The sequence below is a fragment of the Gymnoscopelus microlampas genome, assembly GCF_963454915.1.
Source record: "Gymnoscopelus microlampas genome assembly, chromosome: 22".
In the NCBI taxonomy this organism is placed as follows: domain Eukaryota; kingdom Metazoa; phylum Chordata; class Actinopteri; order Myctophiformes; family Myctophidae; genus Gymnoscopelus; species Gymnoscopelus microlampas.
The window spans coordinates 14,457,769-14,476,466 of NC_139959.1; the positions used below are offsets into that span (position 1 = coordinate 14,457,769).

General features: G+C 43.1%; 1 protein-coding gene across 2 annotated transcripts in view; it reads right to left on the minus strand.

Moving 5' to 3' along the window:
• The window catches only part of slco5a1 (solute carrier organic anion transporter family member 5A1), a 60,189-nt gene that overhangs the window by 38,555 nt on the left and 2,936 nt on the right, over positions 1–18,698 (minus strand). The window lies entirely within an intron of this gene.

Here is an 18,698-nt window from a genome sequence, read left to right on the forward strand (position 1 = left end):
GCAACAACTTTCCACATTTTTTTTCTTTTTTTGCAGATCTACATCTATCTGCTATTTTTTGAATAGCCAAAGAAATCAAAAAATGACACGGATGCTTTCCCGGTCTTAATGGGTTAAAGGGAGTGCACCAAGGCCTTCCCCCATTCATAGGCATAGTCATACAGTACATACAGCACAGGTAGACCTCAAAAAGAAAAAAGCCCTAGCAAAGCCGTTTTGTTTTTGCAGCAACATTTTTACGAGGCTAAATCCATTGTGGCGTCTCGCATACAAATGGAGTTATTGGTCGAAAGCAATCCCATGGGACTCGATCCGCCCAAATCTTGCGCAGTAATGCCTTTGTGTGCGTCAGTAGGGGTCAAAGAGGTCCCATAACGTTTTTTCTGCTGATTCCAATGCTAGGTTAGGGCTTCTGAAGCCGTGCAAATGGCTAAAAGGAACTCAAGTGCTTCTGCTGATGTTTAAATAGGATCCACTGAGGATGCAAACACAGAGAAATATAGCTGAATTGAGAGAAACACACACACACACACACACACACACACACACACACACACACACACACACACACACACACACACACACACAAATTCCACTAGAAACGCTGAATGCTGTAGAACTGCCAAACAATGATGTCAGTCAGTGTCCATCACTATCTGCCAGGTGAAACCATCCGTTAGGGGTAACACATTCAGAATTGGTGACATTCGTCAAGCCTAAAACTGGGTGCGTCTTGAGAGGAAGTAGGTGATGAGGGGTGAGTTGTTAAAGACGTTTGTCTTTAGAGTCCAATATCGGTCAGACCAATATGTCGGCAATTTTTTTACGACATCGGTATCGGCAATTATGCAGCCGATGTGTGCTCCCTTTTAACCACTTTCAACCTGGCATCCATATTTTGGGCATGTCATTCTAGGAGAGAAAATAGCAGATTCACAAACTCACAAGAAGACACGTTGTGAGCTTGTAGATCCACAATTTTCTTTAGAATCTTTTATAGGGCTTAAGTGGTACTTAGGCTCTAATGTAGCCTGACAGCGCATCGCGGGTTCGAGTCCCGTTTCCGACGATCTTTGCTGCATGTCTCTCTCTCCCTGTTTCCTGTCCATCTCCACTGAACAATATCAATTAAAAAATATATATATATATATATTTATTTTTTTTACACGGTAACCTGTGGTTTAGGACTCCCAAAAAGGTGGCATCAGTTGGGCTCTTATGTGGTGTGCTCTACTTTCTCTCATTTTCTTCTGGCTCTCTCTCTCTCTCTCTCTCTCTCTGCCTCTCTTCCCATCTTTCCACATGACAAGCTGATCAAAGCGTCACAACGCTCCTTAACTGGCTTAGCGATGGAATGCCATTAAACAGGCACAGCCAAAGAGTATTGTGCTAATCCCTCTGTACCACTCTCCCTTTCTCACTCAGTCTCTCTATTGGCTCCTTCAGTCTTGTCATGAGGGCCTGCCCCATCAGCACGCAACCCAGTAAGCAGGAAGACTTTCAGCCTCTCCATAAACACTATAATCGATCTATCCTGGTGGAATTACACCCCAAAACATACCCCTTTATTCTTAAAATATTAAATATTTCAACTCAAAATAGTCTAGACTTTGATCACAAAATAATTACTTAATTTAAAAAGATATAGATATTTTAATTTAGAATGTCTTTTGTTAATCTTTTTAAGACTAATGTAAAAGTATAATTAATAACGTTTGCAGACTTTAACCATCCAATTGAAGTCTAAAGGCAGAGCAACAGATAACAACGATTCAAATAACATGAATTAACCGTAATTCTCATAAACAAACATGTTTCATAAAATGTTGGAAATCTGTGTCTGAACAGGTAAATCTGCACTGCCTCCAACATTAATAATACTAATAATATAATATAATAAATATAATTGTGCAGTTGAGCAGTTTTGTGAAGTCAGGAGTGGAAGAAGATCCACCCTGGTGAACTCACCCAAACTCTGTATACACAAACAAAACATATATAATTAACTTCGCATTAGAAAGGCTTCCAGAGCATTGCAAATATATCTGCTTTTGTATCTGCAGTCAAGAGTTAACAGTGTTCTGTGCCATCGAGTTCTAATATCACCATCATGAATTATACTATCAAAAGCAATTCTAATACTGTATAAATTAGATGCTATGAAGGGTCATTAAAGTACAACTCAACTGCTGGCAAAATTATTGTTAAAGAAACACATTGCAGTATAATGATCTAGTCTCTACTGGGCGGTACAATTGGCGAGTCGGCAAATTGAAGAATTTTTCTAGCTGTGAAGGACGCCTTTCAGACAGCGAGGTACATGGGGGAGAGCGTGTTGTATAGAACACGCTGCACAAACCTCCATAGAGAGCCTCTCTGTTTGACTTGCCCCCCCCCCCCCCCCCACTTACTGGTCAAATTGAAAAGAGATGTGAAAATCTATGAACGAAGAAAACATGTTTTTCTGCCTCAAGGTCCCAAATGACTCATCCACACAGTATTTCAGGTGGACATTACATTGATTTCAGGCTTTTCAGCTTGGCTGGGAAGTCATAATTATAACCAACACACAGATGGAAACAGACATAAATGGGTAGTTTCAGCTGACTTGCACATCATGCAGTTATTATCTCCGCCAGTGGAAATAATATTTTCATCCCGTGAGTGTGTGTCCGTTAGTCTGTCTTTGTATAGCTAACACCACTGGACCGATACTCCCGTTAGGCCAAGGAAGAACCTCCCCAAGTCTTTCAATGTGACTGTGTTTTGGCTGCACCCCACGACTGACACAGCCCTGGGTAGGTAACCCAGCCTGGCAGAGATTTTGGCTCTGAGGAGCACACTTTTCTAGTCATTATTGTATTTGGATGATTACTAGACCTGATCAAAGCCGTCTTCTAATGAGCCTGAGTAGAGAGTTCCTTGAATCTTAACAGGCCTAGACACATCCTTGTAAGTATGCACCCAAATATACACCAAAAAGGAGTCAACAACCCAATGGATCTGTGTGTGTGTGTGTGTGTGTGTGTGTGTGTGTGTGTGACTGTGTGTGACTGTGTGTGTGTGTGTGTGTGTGTGTGTGTGTGTGTGTGTGTGTGTGTGTGTGTGTGTGTGTGTGTGTGTGTGTGTGTGTGTGTGTGTGTGTGTGTGTGTGTGTGTGTGTGTTGAAGGGGAATAATTCCCCCAGTATTTCAGTGGGTGTTAGATAATCTGGTGGCTGGACAAGGGGGCCACGGTGTTGGCTGCTCTCACAGGGGTTGGGGGGCATCTGGAATGGATCGTGGGCAGACCCACATTATGCTGCAGAAGGACTTGTGTGTGTGTGTGTGTGTGTGTGTGTGAGCATGTGTGAGAGAGAGGCGGAGAGAGAGAGAGAGAGAGAGAGAGAGAGAGAGAGAGAGAGAGAGAGACAGAGAGAGAGCGGAATGGGTAGAGCAGAGTATGTGGTTTCGTACTTAACTTTCTCAGTCACAAGCTTGCACCTGCAGCTTTTCAGGCTGTGCCATTGACAGACATGGCACAGCAATCTGTCGTCTCCCCACGCCTAACCCCCCCCCCCCCCGCCTCTTTCACCCAGTGCCAAGCATTAGTTCCATTCAAAAGCACATCCTCCACTACCCAACCCCTGGGCACCTCCACTGCAGGACTTGAAAACCAGAAAACAAAGTAAGCCTGAAAGGTCTGCAAGCATGAAGGAATTCTCTTAATTCTCTTAAAAAAAAAAAAAAAAAGTGTGCATTAATCCACCGCCAAGGGCTAATATCATAATGTGCTCACCACTGCCAAGCTTTTATTGTTGTTTTTTGTTTTTTTCAAGCCGCCATAGGCCCCGTTAAAATCCTTTAGATTGCGCGATCCACTGTTTGTAAACATCGTCCACATGTCCTTTTGTGTAATTGTTGAGACGGCGTGTCAAACGGAGCCGCCATGTTTGAGTTCTGACCGGTTATGTTAACATGGGAAATGCGAGGAGGAAAAACTACACTGACTAAACAGGGGTTTTAGTGGTGTTACATAGAATAGAGGCGGACGGGAAACAAAAAACGGGAAATTACTTCCGGGTCACTTCCGGTGGTGTTACACTGAAAATGGTCCCCGAAAAAAACTACGGTTTCGGCGCTTAACAGTTGGATTTAACGGCCCGTAGGACTACGTTCTTGGCGGTTAATGTGTTAACACGTACAGTAAGTGTTACTTGGGATATGCAAATGTGTTTGTTTTTTTACGTGTTTTATTCATAATATCAATGAATGATGGCGAGGGTATCCAGACACATACGAAACCACCGATACTATCCCCTCTTGTTAACTATGAACCAATATCTAGAACAGTGATTCTCAACCTGTGGGCTTGGGTAGACCGTGAGCGTGAGGTAGGTTATTTTACGTTTTTTTAACTTTATTTAGACAGGTAAAACCTCAAAATCTCCCAAGAGGGACCTGGCCAAGAGGGCAGTTTTCTTCACCACATGAAAACGTAACCACTCAAACAAAATGCAAGTTGCCCCATTTCATACTTCAGCTATTTGAAAATAGCCGATCTACAAGCACACAACGCATAATTGCGTTTGCAATTTTGCACATTTATGCCTGTGACGACATGCCCAAATATGGGGACACACACCAGGGTTAATGTGGTTAACGAACGAATCATTCAGCACCATACTGTTTTCGTTCACATTCTTTGGTGTATGAAGGACACTGTACTGCAGCACAGGGGCCTTCATCTTGTGTCTGTGGAGTGTGAGTGTGAGTGTGAGTGTGTGTGTGTGTGTCCGTCCTTAACCCATTAAGACCTGGAACTGTGTCATTTTTAGATTTGAGCTAAAAAGCTTTATTTTACACTTTGGCTATTCAAAAATAGCAGATATACAAGCTCATAGCGCGGCACCGAGTGCCGCACTACGAGCTTGTAGATCTGCTATTTTTGAAAAATCGTGAAAATGTGTGCAAATCTTTGAATATATATATTTTTAAAGCAAACATTTTTAACTCAAATCTTTGCTTCTTGGGGGTCCCTGGAACAAAATATTTTGATGGGGGTCCGCGGCAAAATACATATAATTCTGGGGGTCCTTGACATGAAAAAGATTGAGCACCACTGATATAGAAACATACGTTTTTCAGAAAACTGTTGAGATTTAGGAGACATGTAGAATCGGCTTCAGGTCTCAATGGGTTAAAGTCGATGTCCATAGGCTTCTCTGCAGTCTCTACACAGGCACTGATGCTCAAATACCACTGCTGGCTCGCAGGCAAACCAAGGCTATGGTCTGCAACACAGAATCTCTGCTCTTGCAATCTTTCACACACAAACAGTAGTGCTCTCTCCCAAAGGTACTCACACATGCACAGCCCCAGGGGCACCCGCACACATACATACTGTACACACACACACACACACACACACCCTCTGAAAGTGCAAGCACACCGTCAGCTTTCCTCAACAGCTGTGCTTTCTGCATTTGGGGCCTTATAAACCATCCACCAGCAATATGGCTCCCAAGACACTGCGAGAGCAGACGATGAAGAGAGAAAAAACGAGGACGAAGGTTTGGACTGAAAACTAATTAAAACCATAAAGAAAAGCTTATTAAGGGTATATCCGTTGTTTCTTGCAACTACTCATGAACCATGTACTTTAGCTGACCAATTTCAAGGAGCAGAGATTGTGATTTCTTCATTTCCCTGTGCTGAGCAAACTCTCAGTTAGCGAACATCTGCTGACGGCGCTTGTCAATATCCTGGTTGTATGTTAGCCCGTTAGCCTACATGTTACATAACACACCACCAGCTTTACCCCCTGATTTACACTTGGTTGCACACCGAAAATTGCCAATCTACAATGTCCCGCTGAGCTTATAGATCGGCTCATTAAATCGCACTACACTGGTGCGAGTTACCAAGTATAATCCAGGCTTTACAGTACATTTGCAGGCATAACCGACCGTGCCTGGCAGGCAGGGCCACTATGACACACACCGATACATTTGCACAGTAGAATCGGCCGCCAGTCTGCACGCCTTTGGGGATTTATCTCTGGTCTCGCTGCATAATTTCCTGTGGTGCGTGTGTGTGTGTGTGTGTGTGTGTGTGTGTGTGTGTGTGTGTGTGTGTGTGTGTGTGTGTGTGTGTGTGTGTGTGTGTGTGTGTGTGTGTGTGCGTGTGCACACTTGCATTTATGTCTGTGTGTGTGCATGGTGACTAACCCACAGGCTGAGGTGAGAAAGCATCTCTGGAGTCATCCATCTCTTTCAGAGTGGGCTGCTGTCCCTCCAGGGAGCTCTACCCACATGAGGCCAGTCAGAGTGCGGCCAGCACTCGCTGCCGTGACGCGTACAGCCGACACAGCAGAACAACTACTGAAGGTCACTACTGGATAATATGAACATTTCATGCCAGTATAATTTTGGCCAAAATAATTGCCATTAACAATATTATTGCGATAATACATAAATGGGCTTAGAACTCTTAAAATGCCACTAAAAACAATGGAATCACTGTCTGGACATGACATTGTTTTGAGGCGAACATTTTTATTATCTCATGGGGCGTAATTTGTGAACATCCCTTTAACTGCAAAACAAGGACTATCGCCAACAACCAGCAGGTAATTACAATGAGAGATTAGTAGTACTTATTTTTATTATTCAGCTGTAATCAAAAGATGCCCTCCCTCTCAACACATGTTCGCTGTTTGTAAGTGCTTTTAATGAAAAATGCGAGACTCTCTCCAACACACAGCAGGTAATCACATTGAGAGATCATTACGGGGCCAGAGCTCAGCTCTGGACCTGTTTTATTATTCGCTTTATTCTGTCACTTCTGCCACTTTTCGCAGTTCTGGCTGAACCGCGCTGTCGCTTTTTACGAAACTCGGCCATAGTCACAGGCATAAGTCATGCCTCGTTTGGCCGAAAGTCGTGAAACTTGCTTACACATGTGCCTTGACTCATGAGGAACACACGTATCGATTTGACCATAAGCTCCGCCCTTAGATTTTCCGCAATTTTGAGCAGTTTGAAAAATACTTGTTTTTGCCAGTTTTGGCTTAACCGTGCATACGCTTTTTACGAAACTCGGCCATATGGTAGATGCTCATGAAAAACCACCAAGAAATAATTCTCACACTCATTCGTCAAAGGGTGGCGCTATAGCACTCAATTGAAAGTGCCAACTTTGAACAGGTACAACTCATGCCCTGTTTGACCTACAACCATGAAACTTCGATACACACATGCGTCTCTTCATGCCCGACAACTTTTGTGGTCTGACTTTTGACCTCTGACCTTTAGATCGCCCACCATTTTGAATTATATGTAAAACAGTCATTGGCTCCTAACTTCTGCATTTTTTCACTTATGGAAAATCCGTTGGAAATTTTTGTAGGCAGTGGTCCAAAGTTCAAGTGTTAAACGTTTCGTGCAGATTGCTCAAAAATCCCAGGAGGAGATAGATTTTAACTATTACAGTTTTATGAAAATTATTCATCTGTGCCTAAAACATACATGCAGACTCACATTTCTTTGAAACTTTGCAGAAATGTACAGGGTCATTCCAAATATCACTGAAACCAATCTCACTCCAATTGGCCAAAAGGGGGCGCTATAGCAATTTTTTGAAAAGGCAGACTTTAAACAGGCATAAGTCATGCCTCGTTTGGCCGAAAGTCGTGAAACTTGCTTACACATGTGCCTTGACTCATGAGGAACACACGTATCGATTTGACCATTAAGCTCCGCCCTTAGATTGTCCGCAATTTTGAGCAGTTTGAAAAACACTTAAACCCAGGATTTTTCAGCTATTTGCGTGAAACTGTATCATCTGTGTGATCTCCTTTTTCACAGTGACTTGTCTGTTGGGCCAATGGCGTCTCCCTTAAATGAATGCCTCACAATTTCAAGGTCGCCAGTTCAAGCCTCACTTGATGCAGACTTAATTTAAGTTGAATTGCAAACAACATGACTGTATCAATGAATACATGTGCAAATGGTAAAGATAACCTGAAATGCTTATTTGAGAGTACGTTTTTTCAACGTATGACATAGTTTATCTGAAAATAGCTGATCTACAATCTCACAACTTTTCATGGTTTGTGAGCTTGTAGATCGGCTACTTTCACTAGTTTTGGTTCTGAGGAGATGTACAATTTCTTCATTGGTAAATGGTTTGTGAACGAGTGATCTTAGTGTTAGTGAAACAGGGGCTTGGTTCATGAAAGAAGGCAAGAGTTTATGATCTTCAACAGACAATATCAGCCTGGACAAAGCTATAGCACTATAGGTAGTGTTGCAGCCTATTAGTCTGAAGGTTGAGAGTTCGAATCCTGTTAATGGCAGTAGGTTGAGATGTCTAATCAAACCATTATGTTTCCATCTCTCTCTCTCATCAATCTATTGTTTCCATGTCACTCTCTCTCTCTTCAATCTATTCCGTTTCCATGTCTCTCTCTCTCTCTATTCACTGGCCCCGTATTATCGCTGCTTGCAGCTATATTTTATTTTTATTATTCAGCTGTAATCAAAGATGCCCGCTCTACATGTTCACTGTATGTACCTACGTATGTATGTTTTCTTTTCACTGAGCCCCTTCTAATGAATTCTATCACTCAAAAGAACATTGAAAATGATTTGGTATTAACAGACTGGATTGGATAACGTGTTGTAATATATACAGATCCATATGAATATTATTTACCATGACAATATACAACAGAGCACAGTCTTGCAGGAAGCGATGGAAAGGCTGCAGAATAATGGGCATTTTAATACAGCGGCCTATAAAATGATCAAAACTGTGCAAACAAGAGTTGCCCGAGTGTGGGAAAAAGGAAATGTTTAAGGCTTTCCAGCTCTCCGAAGATTACCGTCAAATCCTTGCACTTCTGTAAAGACCATTAACACATACACCTTCCTGCTGTAGCCACCTCCCACAGCAGGCACAGTGTCGATCAAGAGGAACAATAGTCAGTAAACAGCTCATAAATACAACTTGTTGCCTGAAGAAGGTCCATGACCGAAACGTAAGTTGTCTTTATTGTGCAAGACAAGTGTAGATGGTGTGCGGGTCATTCTATTTTATTCTACACGTCTGCAACTTCCCCCAAGCAACCGTCCCTAAGCTGACAAGGTGTGCAAAAGGCTTTGCTTCTCCGGTGTTTTGTGATAAGGAAAAAAGAAAAAGAAAACTAAAGTGCTGACGCTGGCAAAAGCAGGTGACTCGGACGACTGTTTCAATCAAGAGATTCATTGCCTTTCCCTAAAACACAGCATTCAATGGCTTCAACAGTAGACACACTGACGGCATCACAGGACACTCTGTGCCCATTGTTACAAGATGGTCCTGGAAAATAACTAATGTCCTGCCCACACACATCAAGCATAAGCCATCTCATGACTTTGTGACACTCAACACTGATTAACTGAGTGTTTGTCATGATTGCTGTCGTTTGAGATGGAGATGGGGGGGCATAGTCACTGTGGAAGACTGTCGATGATGGAAAGCAAACACATTAATTGAAGTGGCTTCTCATTTTTATCTATCGGAGCCGGAGGCATGAATCACTTTGAAAAGCTCAGCAGGATGCGGCAGTTCATTGAGTTTTCAATGCCGTTTAAGCTACTTGGAACACACCCAGTAGATGTCAGTGAGGTTACAGTGATGTTGAAATTTGGTAAAACCTTGCGTTATATACACAGTAGCTAACTGGGCATAATATACGTCCAAACATTGTCAATAATATTTATGTAGGTGCTCTGTGATGGAGGATCTACTGATGTTCAAGATCTGCTGAATGAATTGGGCTGGGTATTTTTTTGAGATACAGTTTGCCATGACATCAACATTTTGTAAAATATTTTGGAACTTTATTAGCTGTACTGTTTGCAATAACATATTTTGATGCAATGTGGGCCACATGTTTCATCATTTAAAAAAATAATCCGGCTATAACTTTTGTGGAGGAAAATCTGAAGATGTAGCAAGTTTGGTGTAAAATTAGGTAAAAAATGTGGGAGTAGAATAGGTCCTGCCAGCTCAAAGCATATGAACGTTACATTTGTGCTTACTAGGGCCTACATTTTGGTTAAAGTTACAAAGTGATGTATGCATGTCAAAGTGATTCGTTATCAATTTGAAACTTTATGCAGTTGCTGTAGAGCCACAATTAGGGCTATTAGCTCACAATTCCAGCTGAGGAAGTTTGGTTTGGACTGGTCCTGTGAGCAAAGTTCTGTTTCTATTTTCATGCATTAAGACAGATTTTCGAATGGCAAATACAAGAGGGACCAGCAGTAGAGCTGCGTAGCCCCAGTTAGTTTAACATAGCACCAGAGACTGTAAAGATAACGCTAGAGAAAGCATAAAGCTATCAGTGCTAAATGGCACTTCAATGGCTTTGTAATTTCGGAATTAACCTGTGTAATTTGTTCAACCTCACAGATGATTTCTAATCCCGAATTTGATGTAGCCTATTAAAACACCGCATGAACCCTAGCATCCCTATTCTGGGGCGAACATTACGCCAAAATAGCCCCCCCCCCTCTTTTTTCCTTTTTCCTACTCTGTACACGGTGTTTTATATTTGTGATGATATTGAATGTTTGGTGCTATTTTTTATATGTTGATGAATTGAATACCTAGGACCCCAATGGAAACCAGACCGCAAGGACTTTTTTGGTGTTATCCTTTTAGACAAAGTGTTTGACTGTACTCGTGCCGTTTTACATTTCTGTCAAATAAAATATTCAATCAATCAATCAATCTACAAGATCACAATGCGTGGCCATGAACTTGTAAATTGGTCAGGGTTTAGGTTAAGGACCCGCTGCAATGGCCTCAAGAGAAGGTTCCTATACGCTGAATTCACAACAGCAGCATCGACCCATGTTCCGAGGTGTGTCTGCTACCAAGATGAAGAAACGGACTGTATGGAAGTAGCACATTTTGATTAAGCTTTAAACTAGCAGCTGTAGATGTGAAATGAATCGAGATTGAGCAACTATGTGATCCATTTATTGCCTAAAATCAATACGTTGTTTACAAAACAAGCTGCCAGAGAGAAGCAACGATTGTCTCTACTTCGCGCTGACAGCTGGCTGGGCAGAGCAGCTGACATGAGCTGCTCAGAACACCAGCAGCACCAGAGCTGTCCTTGGCCTCTACTTCCAATACTGAGGCTAGCTTGTTTATGCATGTTGTTTAGTTAGTATATCCATCTAAAACTTTAATATGCACTACTTCCATACAGCGCTCCGTTTCTGTCCATCTCAAGTGGTGCAGAGTGTGTGCCTAGTCCACGCCCAGGGAGAGCACCCGGTAGTTTGTGGGGGGATCAAAGCCAATAGATGCGCCTAGATGGGGATCTCACAGACAGAGAAGAGAAGAAGAGAGGCTTGATGCTCGTCTCTGGCAGCTTGTTTGTAAAGGATTTATACATTTTAGGAAATAAATATGCCGTGTAGTTGCTCATTCTTCATTAATTCCACACCTGCAACTTTTATTTTACAGTTCTGCTATCACAAAGTCTTTTTCTGTGGTGTTGAGTGTATATATGCCTACTGCACGCCTACTTCAGAGCACAGCACGCTCTGATGGGTTTGTCGTTCTGTGCAAAAGCGCCAAAAAGGTTATTTTTTGCCGTCCGGCTCCCCGACGCTGTGGGAAAAGTGTCGGGCGCTCGTCTCATTAGACTTTGCATCGGCGCATTCTCAGAATGTGCCAGTGTGTGAATTTAGTGATACAGTGACAAGTTCAACTAACATACCAGAGTTAAGCTACTGTACCAGTGTCACATATTTAATTTTAATGTGAGCAACAGGAGCCAAGCATCAAAGAGGCTTTGAGAGGCGATGACGAATGGAGGCAGTGAGAACAAAGAAAGAATGTGACCTCTTTTTTTTCCCACAGTGCTGAAAACAAAGGCTTCTCTGCCGGGCCGACTTTCACACATGCAAAGGTCTCTTGGCATTTCCTTCAGATTGCCTGTCCCCCCCCCACCCATCAACACGATACTGTCATGAGGCTCACGGCCTGGAGGTTAGCTAATGGTGATAAAGATGCATGGTGGTCAATTGGTCAGTGAGGTTCATACCACATGCCTATGGTATGTGGTCTGCTAGACTGTTGTAGTGGAGGGGGGGGGGGGGGGGGGGGGGGGGGGGGGGGGGGAACACATATTCCCACCACTGGCTGGACAATGCAGTCCAAGCAGGAATTTTTGTCTCTGAATCATCTGCACAGCAGCCATAGAGAGCACGTTATGGTAAACGCCTTGTACGAAAAGCATCATTAGTTCACGGGGGGGATGGCGGTGGCATGTCTGGACATCAGCTGAAGCATCAGCTGTGGTTTACATAGCTGGCAGCCACGCAGTCTGCTGCCCAGAAAGGTCAGCTACTGCTGAGTAACCCTACGAAGCACTGTAGCCAGCAGGCCTACACGGATGGAGAGCAGGGCAGGGATATTTTTAAAGCCTACACAAGGGATATGGATGGGCTGGAGGTGTTTTTTGTATTGGCTGGGGGGGGGGGGGGGGGATGAAGAGTGATGGCAGTGACGAAGCAGGACCAGCTCTATCTGTGCCAGCCTCTGAGAAGGGCAAACATGCACCCTGTCTCATCCTGAAACGTGATCTGTCAACCTAGAGGGGCAGAGTGCAGTGGGAGGCAGGCAGGATTGCAAGGGACGTGTGTGTGTGTGTGTGTGTGTGTGTGTGTGTGTGTGTGTGTGTGTGTGTGTGTGTGTGTGTGTGTGTGTGTGTGTGTGTGTGTGTGTGTGTGTGTGTGTGTGTGTGTGTGTGTGTGTGTGTGTGTGTGTGTGTGTACACATGTGTGCACGCACCCACACGTGTGCATTACAGTTCACAATTGCTTTGACTGTTGCTAGGCTGAACAGGGCACAGCAGCACACAATGTAACGAAATTGCTTGCGTGAGCAGAGCCAGCAATACACAAGGTCACTGACCAATACTCTTCTGTCAAAAATGTTTAAGACATAAGTAAAATGGTAAAACCACGTAACTTTTCAAAACAAATCTTTATCTGAACAGCCAATCTACAGGGTAGATAGGTATTGCATAGAAGACAGTACTTCTGGAAGCAGGAGAGCAGCTGTTCTCTTTCTAAATTTATCAGAGCAGGGCACACATGGTGCAAGAGCGTGCATGAGTGTGTGTATGTGTGCAAACAAGACCGGTGTTCAAGCAGTCTCTGGGGGTGTGGTTGAACGGCCCCCTTTTTTCCCCTCAGCTGAGCATTCCCTGTCTTCCTCCTCTCCAGTAAATAAACAGTCTCCTCTACGGCCCCACTGTGTAAGGCGGAGGCTAAGTCAGACGCCCTTCCAACTTCCAAGAGCCTCTTATTAAAACATTAATAATGCAAAAGCACCAATAGCACACAGTCGGACACTAGCCTCAGAACCATCTCCACAACAAAACCAGGTAAGAGAAACCAAAGACTAGTGAAAACAGCAGGGATTAAAGGAGTAGTTCACCCCAAAAATTACTTATTTTCTATCAATTACACACCCCATGAAGCATTGAATTCATTGCGATCTTTTAGTTTTTGGCCCATTCCTAAGCCAATCATTTGATTACCAGCAGAGAGATGCTAATGTATCCGGTAGGAGACTCAAAGGAGACTCTGAGTCTCCTACTGGAAATACACCCGGTCATCAAATTATTGGCTTGCGGAACACGACAAAAAAAAAAAAAACTCCATGAATTAAATGCTTCATGGGGCGTGTAATTGATAGAAAATGAGTAATTTCTTCGGTTAACTATTCCTTTAACACACCTTATTCTGCATTGCATGTCTTGGGATTGTTTTTGACGCCTGTCGCCACATAAATGTCGGCTACTCGGCACTAGCCGGTTGAGAGTACAATAAAAAATATATATTACAAGGAGGTATATTGTAGTAACAGTAGTAAACATTATCTATGCAAAAGCATAATAAAAGGTCTATTTGATTATCCAAATGTCTATGGTAGGGTCAAGTGAAATGTGGCACTGTACGCCTTCACGAAAGAATGCATCACGCAGGATGATCCCGTGAGTGAGTGGTGGCCCTCATGGTGGTCATGCACACAGCAATCTAATCAGCCCGCCTGGACACACATCCACCCCCCCAGTCAATAACAGCTTCACAGCATCATTAGCTTGCAAATCACAGAGGGCACAAGTGGACAACCCTGCGCCATACCATGACCTCACTGTTGATGGCTGCCGCTCTCTAAAGCTTCACTTTAAATGTCAAGAAACAGGATTATTGATCGTATCCAGATCTATGGGTCATTGTGTCGCCCAAACGGAGACGATGACGTTAGAGAGCAGAGATGTTTTAGTTTCACTCGTTTGGCAATATGTCTGCAGTCTCTGCACCTTTTGATTGTGCGGGTATAAAAAGGAGAAACACTGTGGAGACATCAATGCCCTTTCATGAACTCCCTTGAGAAGTCAGAATTTGCGTCGAGAGATAAGACTAAAACGAGAGAGATTAAAGGCATTAAATTTAAGGTTGTAAGTCCCGTTTTGTCTTTGGATAAGGAACGTTGCTCAACCGACAAACTAATCATCTAATAAGACTAGGCGGCCTCACACAAGGTGGAGTGGGTTGTAAGAGAAGGACACAGACAAACGCTCACCATAGTAACGTCAGGAATGGTATGTTGTAAATCTGTCCAAGGAGCGAGGGAGAGGTGCAGATTTGCATATACTGGCAGTTTCAAGACTAGCGCTTCCAGCTGCTGCCAAAAATTGCCTTTCAGCTCCCTGGAGGGCTAGTACTGCTAAACCACACAACACAGAAAATACAGAAGAAAAGTCAGAAAAGTAAGTGCGTGTGTGTGTGTGTGTGTGTGTGTGTGTGTGTGTGTGTGTGTGTGTGTGTGTGTGTGTGTGTGTGTGTGTGTGTGTGTGTGTGTGTGTGAGAGAGAAATAGAGGAAGAGAGATATGCCCACAAGGAACTGTACACAGACTATTAAATACATTCCTGAATTTGCATAGTAAAGGAGGTTTAAAACTCACACTCCATCCATACCCCTATATCATTGCCAACATGATGGGAGGCCTTCCCTAGAAATGGGGAGTACAGCAGGGGGAATGCCCCTGCTGTGTACGCATGCATACACACAGACAAGTAGTTAACTACACACTCACACACATACACACATTAGGGGCACCAGGGCTATACCTCAGAGTCAACCTCACTGTCCTACAAAAACAATGACGCCTCCCTTCTGTGTCAGTGCAAATTGAGATGGGGGGATTTACACACTAATGGGTAAGCACCTCTAGGCTGGCCTACTACTGCTCCGCAAAATTAACTTGGTAGAATAATATTATTTATTTTTTCCACATCTATCACTTAGTTTTCCACATAGTTTGGGTAAGCATGGAGTACAAGAATGTCACTGCCTGCAATGTTGCTACCTGCCGTATTGTTGCATGTGACAATAAAAAAACATTTCCTTTTCTACTCGTTGTTAAAGGGTGAAAGGCAAGCAGGTGTGAAGGTGTGAAGGAATTAAGGGTGTAATACACATTTGTTTCAAGCAATGCTGGAATTGTGTGTATGCATGTGCATATGTTCTATGTGCTGACACTATTTGTCTGTTGGGTGGAAACTGAACATAATTATGTCCAAAACTTACTTTTCAGGATTACAAATTCAAAAATAGCAAAAGCAGCAGATCTACAAGCTCAAAACGTGTCGCTTCGCACCACGTTTCGAGCTTGCAGAGCTGCTACTTTAATACTTTTGTGTGACGCTATAGTATGATCACGTCAGGCATTAACTTACGAAAAAACACAAAAAGTTGAAATATGGAGATAGGAGGTTTCTGCCCGACAGCAACGTATTATTAACTAATGCAACAGTGATTAGCCTATACTGTAGCTGGCTGTAAAGCCGCCACAAGCATACATATCTCACTTGTGGAGACCACACACACACTGTAAAATAATGCACCAACTCAGACCAACCTTCCTGGCAAAATTGTTCATCGTAATTTCTTGAGTCGTTCACTATGAAAGGGTCAAGGAACAGACATTATAGCAGACATTATAGCAGTGTCTGACGTTTTTGGCTACGTTTGTGCAGTGGTTGGTACTAAAATGATAGTCAAGCAAGTTGCAACATGAGACCATTATATGACAGCTACTAACATATCATAAGTTGTAAATAAAGGGAACGCTGTTGTTTGTGTCAACAGAAACTGCTACCTTAACTGGAAATAATACCGCGCAACAATTAATAGGAAATCAAAGGCTATCTGCTAGTCTATGGGCACATAGTTTTGTCCCTTTGGAGAATTGGCAACCCACGTTGTCCTCTTCTGCCAAGCATAGGCTGCGTCCAAATCTTCCCGACCTCTTTTTCTTTTTAATAGCATGGCTGAAGGCCAAGCAGTCTAGAACAGGATTCATCTATTCTGTATGGCTGTATGCATGTCTGCCCCCTCAAAAGTAAACCAATCATGATGTCACAAAATAAATACATGTGGCATGAACACACGGCACAACCAGGAAATGCCCGTTTAAGTTAAGGTGTCACTGTGGGAATGATGCCATCCGGATTGTTCCCGTTTAGTGTGGCTTTGCCACTGAACAGTATTGCAATTTATGTGGCGTAGTTCACAAACTGGACACAAAGTAACTTACAATCAATAGCAAAACCTTTGCAGCCCTACATGTATGTAGTCGTGGAGGATGGAGAATTTCAGCATTATTAGTGAGACGCGCCGACACTCTCCCGTCAACGTTTCAGCAACATGTAAACAAGTGAACAACAAATTATTATTATAACTATATAAACAGACATGACTAGGAATCGTCAAATTAACACGTTTACTTTAATTAAAACGTTTCATTTTTGAAACTATGGGCTTGAAACATTGTGGCTTTGCCGCAAATTCCGATCATCGATGGTGGAAGTAAAAAGAAAATATATTTTTCAATTATTTCCGTCAAATAATTAATTTGAAAAAATCCCTAATGACAGTTAAGTCAACTTAAGTCAACTTGCACACATTGATAAGGTGGGTAATCAAGATTTCCCCTTGTTTTTGCACAGTATGAACATATAAGACTATAATTTAGGCCACCTTTAGGCCAAGGCTGTTTGACACACTATGTATCACAACATCCCTGGGAGAAAGTGAAAGATAGAACCGGTAGTCACAACAACACTGCCTTACAACATCAATCTCAAGTCCCTGCATTTATTATTTTTTTAAGGCCAGTCAATGAAAATGTAAACCACTTATCACATCACTCCGACATATTGAATAAGGACAAGTCGCAGTTTCTACACACAAAACTTTGCAGAAATGATTATCCCTCCGTGAGCCATCTGAAAATAACCTCCAAGGTCAAAGGAGCGGGTGACTTGTGCCATTGCTCACTACTGCTTTGACAGACGCCTAGAGGAGCCGATGCTGTGTCTGTCACAACGCAGTGACCCTTTACAGGGGTGATGCATTTGTTATCGAGTACGCTACCTGGGCGAGGGCAAAGTGCCAGCCGATATTGGAGGTGGAGATTTCTTTCCTCTCCTTGTTTTTCCCAGCCTGGCTCGATGGCTATGCTGCATTGGCAATGGCTCCTTGCGACGTAGGCTGCTTGTGATCAATACTTGTTCTTAAGGGCAGCGGAGCAGGCAGTGTAAGTGGGCTCAATGGCCAATGTATAGCCTCTTCCATAGGGCTGTGTAATGTGATGAACAGCCAGTGTCACCACCCTGCCTCCCTCATACTGTGCAGCCATTCTCAAAGAACGCATATGCTGGAGAGTGCTCACCACATACACACAAACCAGCACAAATCCTGTGCAGCCCCACTGAGCATGAAAATAGTCTTTTTTTTTGTATATACACAGGAAGCCGCCAATCAGCCAGCGTTGTTCCACTTTGTAACCTATTGAATTCTGTGATTTCCCTAGAGTAGGATGTGACAACCAACCAACGTGATAATACTTAGATTTAAAACAAAATCTACTTACAAAATAGCCTGGGTGATACATGCACAGTTTCTGTATGAAGCAGGACCAGAACGTGCTACAACATATTAACAGCATCCCTTTTTATCGAGCTATCTACTACTTCACATGGGATATCATGGTCCACCTGGTGTCCATGAATGAGTGACTGACCACCACAATATGCAACGGTTTGCCAACGGTAGCAGTCTGCTGCACTGTCGGGAATAAGTCCTAGCCTACGAATCCAGACAGCCAAGCAACACACAAACACAAATCAACACACAGTGTGTGAGCACGATACATTAAGCCGCTGTGAGATCAGATTGAGAGGTGCGTGCAAGTAGTCCTGGATGAATCAACTAGGAGGTACAGACAGGCAGGCAGGCAGATTGCCTTTGAAATTATGACCTTATCCATGAGGTATTCACTGTATGTGTGTGCTATGAACTGCCAACTGCTCTGAGCAAAAACCATTAGAAAGATTATCCTACTGATAGGCCTTGCATACCAGGAAAATGACAGGCTGCCACTGTGAAAACATCCTGACGGATGCCTGGTAGCTCAACCACTTAGGACCACATGCTCCTTGTGAGTTGCTAGGACCAGAGTTCGAATCCGTCTCCCGTCTTGTCTCGCATGTCTTCTCTCTCTCGGCTCTCAGTTTCTAATATGCTCGCGCATCTAAAGAAATAAGAAAATGTAATGAGAGCTTAAATAAAAA